The sequence below is a fragment of the Euprymna scolopes genome, chromosome 4, assembly GCF_053919585.1.
Source record: "Euprymna scolopes isolate OS-2025 chromosome 4, ASM5391958v1, whole genome shotgun sequence".
In the NCBI taxonomy this organism is placed as follows: domain Eukaryota; kingdom Metazoa; phylum Mollusca; class Cephalopoda; order Sepiida; family Sepiolidae; genus Euprymna; species Euprymna scolopes.
Genome location: NC_136485.1, coordinates 139,478,246 through 139,484,245, shown reverse-complemented (window position 1 = coordinate 139,484,245; position 6,000 = coordinate 139,478,246).

Sequence of the window (6,000 nt, the reverse complement as noted above, 5' to 3'; positions counted from 1 at the left end):
TAACCGTACATATAAAATGACTCCGATTAAACAAAAAAAAGTTCTTCCCGCCAATGAAAGGGATACTGACTTTTTATATCCTCAAATTTTACCACATCTTAATCTGCATCTGTCACCTTTTCGTTTCCTATCGGTCGGGTTTCAATGAGTGTTGTAACACAACTGATAATCCCTGAAAATTTAGGACCATTGTAAATTCGAGAAAGTAAGTTGATTCAATGATTACCGGAGATTAATTGACTTATTCATAAAATTTTCAAACGAAGGACTAAAAATAATAATAATAAAAAATGTTAAATCATTTTTTATATAGTTTTTAATGATAAGAAAGCCTACAATACTCTCTCTCTCTCTCTTTATATATATATATATATATATATATATATATAATTATATATATATATATATATATATATATATATATATATAGAGAGAGAGAGAGAGAGAGAGAGAGAGAGGGAGAGAGAGATATATATATAGAGAGAGAGGGAGAGAGATATAAAGAGAGAGAGAGAGATAAAGAGAGAGATATGTATGTGTGTGCGTATGTGTGCGTGCGTATGTGTATGTAACAGAGCGTGGAAAAATATCAGCAGCGGCGGAAGGATGGATGACAAACAATTGTATTAGCAGCAGGAGCTGGCACGAAAAGAAAAAGGGAAAAAGGACACCATGTGGTCGGATAGAAACAAAGTCGGCGCCAAAGGAGATGGGCGTGTAGAACGAATGTGAGAATGGGGTGGCTGTGGCCAGCATGAAATCAGAAGAAACAGTAACGCATCAGGTGAGATGGACATGTGAACGAATGTGAGAAAGGGGTGGCTGTGGCCAGCATGAAATCAGAAGAAACAGTAACGCATCAGGTGAGATGGACATGTGGCAGCGAGAGATGGAAAAAAGAACGGTTACAAACAACTTCTATTATTTATTCATTTATTTTGTTTGTTCCTTTTTGATGATGCCAGATGGCGTGGGGGCCCGAGAGAAGTTTGAACTGTAACGAACATGGTTCGAGCCTAAAGGCCACGTTACAAAATATTTAATTGGATGCCGTGACTAAGCTTTTTACCATAAAAGAGTCAATATAAAGAAAAAATATAAATAAACATTACCAAAGAAAAATACAGCTGCAAGAAAAGGCAAAATGTTGAGAACTTTAAAAATAAAAGAAGGATATTGCATGAATCGGTGAATTAATTGTTTGCCTCTTTTCTTCTTGTCTGCTCACGTTCGAATTTTCTTCATCCTATCAGACAGATTTTCTTGTTTTGTGGGAATCATGGTTTACCATCAATGTTGTTTTAGTGTTTAGGCGAATGTTCCACTCTTACGGGTCTGTTATGCATTATTATAAGTGACACTCATTTTAACGTAACAAATAGCTTGTTTTGTTTTAGAGAAGAAATCTGGAATAAACCATTTTGATTTGAACATATTTTATAAGTTTGTTTGGACTGTTTAAGTGGTATCTCCCGTTTTATTGTTATGAATTAGTAAAGTTTTAAAATTTGGAAAAATATTGCTGGAGGTTTTTTCACGACAGGAATAATGCTCCTGGTCCGTTGGGTCAGGTGTTAGCCGTAAATTATCTCGAAAAATCTTGTCAAAAGTGAATGAGAACTTAAAAGAAAAAAGAGGCCCCTACTCATGTATAATTGACGCAGTAAACATTTTAAAATTGCCAGCCGAAAGTTTTCATTTTAGTTGTTTTAGTTGTGACATGACCGCTTGGGCGGGGCGCTGGAGTTTGCAAATGATGCCATCTCTAAATATATCCCGGATATCAAATTGAATTCAGTTATGCCGAATTCGCCCCCCCCCCAATAGTAAAACACATTACGTTAAGTAGCAATTTCTTCTTCTTTTGTTTTATAGCGATTGACGAATACATAAAAAAAGCTGACATCCGTGTTAATTACGCATACATAATACCCATTGCTATATGATGCATCCAAATTTTTCGTAACTCTTCTTCTAACTAGATTTTAATATCTAAACATATTTCGGCACTTCTGCATTTAGTTTTATTTGGGTTTCATTTCTGGAAAAAATCTTTCTAGTTGGAATCCTTGGGTATTTTTAACAATACTCAACAAAAGGCAAAGGTGAAAAATGTACAACTGTATATCCTCGATAATCACTCAGAAATAAAACAATTAAAACAAAATGCTGGTAAGCCGTTACATTTCGCATGGTCAGTGACATTTATAGGGCGTGTTTCTACTAGCAATTTGTTTAATTTTCGAATTTTGGACGATTATAGAGGGTATACATGCATGTAAGGTAACTGACATTTTTTTCATTCTAACTCAACATAATTGACAATACTTTTGTTTCGAAGTAAATAATCGCTTTGAAATAAGTTACAACGCAAAAAAAACCCTTTCCCCAAGTAGATAAAAGAGTAACTTACGTTGCCTCTGATAACATTTATTCGTTGTATATTTATTTTTTACCCCCCCCCTTTTTAAAAATTTTGTTATCTACTGTAAAAAATGCCCAAATTCTTTCTAAAAACCTTCGGGTACTTACAGGAGTTACCACGCTAAGATTACCAACATTTTATATGTAAGTACTTTCATGAAGCGACGTGACCCAACCAGGTTTCAAGCCAGTGTTGTTAACCATTTAGTCAGCGTCAACTCCGCAAGCAAGGATGCCACTTTCTCACATGATTCTAATCACGCTCGAATGCGATTGTTCAGGCATTTATTGCGTTGCCGTTCCCTCTTTCATCGTGACATCCGCATTGAATATATTTATAAGTGACATGATTGAAATAAATCAAATCTTCGATTATATGAGAATCAACTTTATTGATATCCAACGCTGTAATGGATATACAATGACTGCTCGAGTGAAAATTGGTTTCCTATTTTACGTTTTATTTTCGCATAAACAATATCCCCTCTCGCCCGCAGAAATAAATAAATAAATAAATAAATAAAAATATAAATAAATAAATAAAACATGTTTCACTTTGTTTTATTTATTTATTTATATTTTTATTTATTTATTTATATTTTTACACTTTTCTCTTCTTGATCTCATTATTACTATATATATATATATATATATATATATATATATATATATATATATATATATATATATATATATATATATATATATATATATTCGTACTTATTTTGACGTTGGTTTTCTTTTTTATTCGCTTAAAAACTGTTCGGTGGACAAAGTTTCTCTCCAAAAATATCCTACCGAAATGGTTCTTTACAAATTACAACATGGTTTTGTTTTAAGTCTAACACCAACTTTTCAATCTGAATGTATACCATATTTCTCTTAGCCCGTCTGTCTGCCTGTCTGTCTGTCGATTCCATTTTTTTCTCGGGAACTACTGGGCCGATCTGGCTGAAACGTGTTTACCTTTGTTATAGCAAGGTGCAACGTACTAAGTACGATGGTATCCGTTCGATGCACAGTTAGAGATCAATAGGTACTTAATAGGGATTTAGTATTTAATGCAAAAATGAGCACAAATTTAACACTATTCAACCATCAAGCACTCATTCTAAGTCATACTACTCTACAGCTATATCATTCGCTTGTTTTTAATAGACTAAAACATCTAGCTCATCATAGTTCTTTATCCTTTCGTAATGCTGTTCCATCAGCCAAATGAAAATCTCATCAATTCTTACAATCTAGTGATTTTTATCTATTTATATATATAAAGGGCAAAATGTGTGTGTATGTGTGTGTGTGTGTGTGTGTGTGTGCGCACGCGTGTGTGTGGGGGTGTTGCAAAAACTTTCGAGACAGGCGACGGATCCTGACCATTTCAGTATCGTTTTTAAACTCCATCCCTCGGACGACAAATATCGAAAAATTGGCCAAAAACATTCATTCCTTCGCCCTCAACTGAGCAGTTTTGTACAAGGAGGGGGTCGCTTTTTTTCGCCGACATTTTAGCAAGTCATCGTCTTTTTTTCGATTGACTACATTTAATTTCAATGTTCTGAACTTCCGGTCGCGCGATGGAGACATCGGCTACGACGTCACGTTTTTTAAAAACATTTTTTTCTTCTTCGCGTTCGAGCCTTCCAGCCTACTACCACTATTTTTTCTTTTTTAAAACCTCTGCCTACCATTGCTCTCACCCCCTCCGTTACTATACACCGGGGTTCCTTACTACACCACCTACACACACCCGGGCACCCCCGATACGGTTGTTTTGACATTCTCCCGGGTGTCCTTACTACACCACCTAAACGCCAGGCACCCTCGCTAGTCCTTAATAAATGGTAAAACTGTACTATAAAAAAGAAATATGGAAAATGCTGTTATCGTTTCTACGAAGGTACTAATTAACCCTCTCCCATTCTTCTTTTGCGAAAATTCTTACCTTAACAGAGTTCAAAAGCGACTTCGCAGCCCTGTTTCTATAGTCAGAAGAGATTTTGGGTGTCTTACTCTACTCTATTGCTGTTTTCATAGACGTAGAGCCGTTCATTGATATGCGGGGACACTTTGGTGAGCGTCTAATCGTGCAACGTTACTGTTACAAACAAACAAAGGCAAGAAATAAATAAATAAAACTCCAGGTCAGCAATTTTTTTTTTCTTTTTCAACAAATTTTTTTTATTACCGTTATAATTGTTTTGACATCGCTTAAAAAGTCTCTTTCTGCCACATGCCCATTCTATTTGGCTCACGTTTCTATTTCTCCAGACCGCACGCGGATATTTTTGAGTAAAGTAGTGATTTGTTTCCACTAATAAAACATATTTACTGAGCACAGCACGAAATAAACAACAAACTTCTTTTCAACAGTAACAACGTAAAAAGGGTATTTATTTGCAGCATGGGTTGAAAGTCAAATTAAATTAATTTTTTTTCCGAAGATCTTCAGTCCAAAACGGATACGTACAATATAACCTTTTTTTCGATATTTTCATTTTTTAATGTCTTGGTTAAACTGTACAAGTACCAAAATCTTTTTCTCAAAATAAACGTTTCCCTATATTAAACATCGACCTTGTTATGAAAAAAAAAAATCAATACGGATTATTATTCATTTAAGTAGTATCTGTTCAATCAAGAGGGTAAGTTTCCAGGCATTACTTCCTCTTTTGAAATAGTGGGGCACATTGTAAAAGTATTTTTTGATTGAAAATATCCAGCTATTTAATATTTGTTAATAAAGCGACATAAACCACGGTCATTTGGCTAGGAGCAAAGTCAAGAATCTGTTCTGATATTACACTTCATCTTTTAATATCCTCAAGTCAGTGAAGACATATTTCTAGACGGAGGCAACTTTAACTTTTGTCCCAACCCAGAGTGCACCATTTGAAGGATCTGGATTTTCCCCATATTTAAAACCGACCTGTAGTCCTACTTGCCCCCCCCCATGAAGTGAAAAGTAAATAGGCACTAATTATATTTACCTCTCAGGGAGGCCCTGTCGGTGGGGCATTAGAATACGCCGACTGCCCCCCCCCCTGCAGAGGGTAAAAGTTTCTCAATCGAGGTCCTGGATATGACCTTAAACTATATCCAGTGGTGAGGCCCCAGCTTGTGGGCTTTGGGGAGTGTGGAGCCACCCTTTAATTACCATTGCTCCCAGGTCCACAACTATGGGTTAAATAGAAACCGACGTGAAAACAACAAATATATTCTATTAAAAAAATTTTTCTTCAAAATCTTTGGATTCGGCATTAAATAACCCGAAAAGGGTTGATATGCCGTAAACCAAAAACAACCAACCAACCAACCTCTCAGGGAGATAGTCACAAGGTCAGGGGTAAAGTTGAAAAGAAAGTACACTATGAATTTTGAATTGTAGGTTAAATTTCAGAAGAGTTCCGATGGGTTGCTAATCTGTACAAGCCTTGGACTTTAAAATTCTGCAGGTAAAGAGTAAAGATGTTTCTTGTGTGAACACAAAAAATTATGAGCGGCAATTCTAAATATCCAATATTTTTATGGAGCAATTCCGGTTTCTGATAGGTTGCTAGCAGAACATGGATCTAT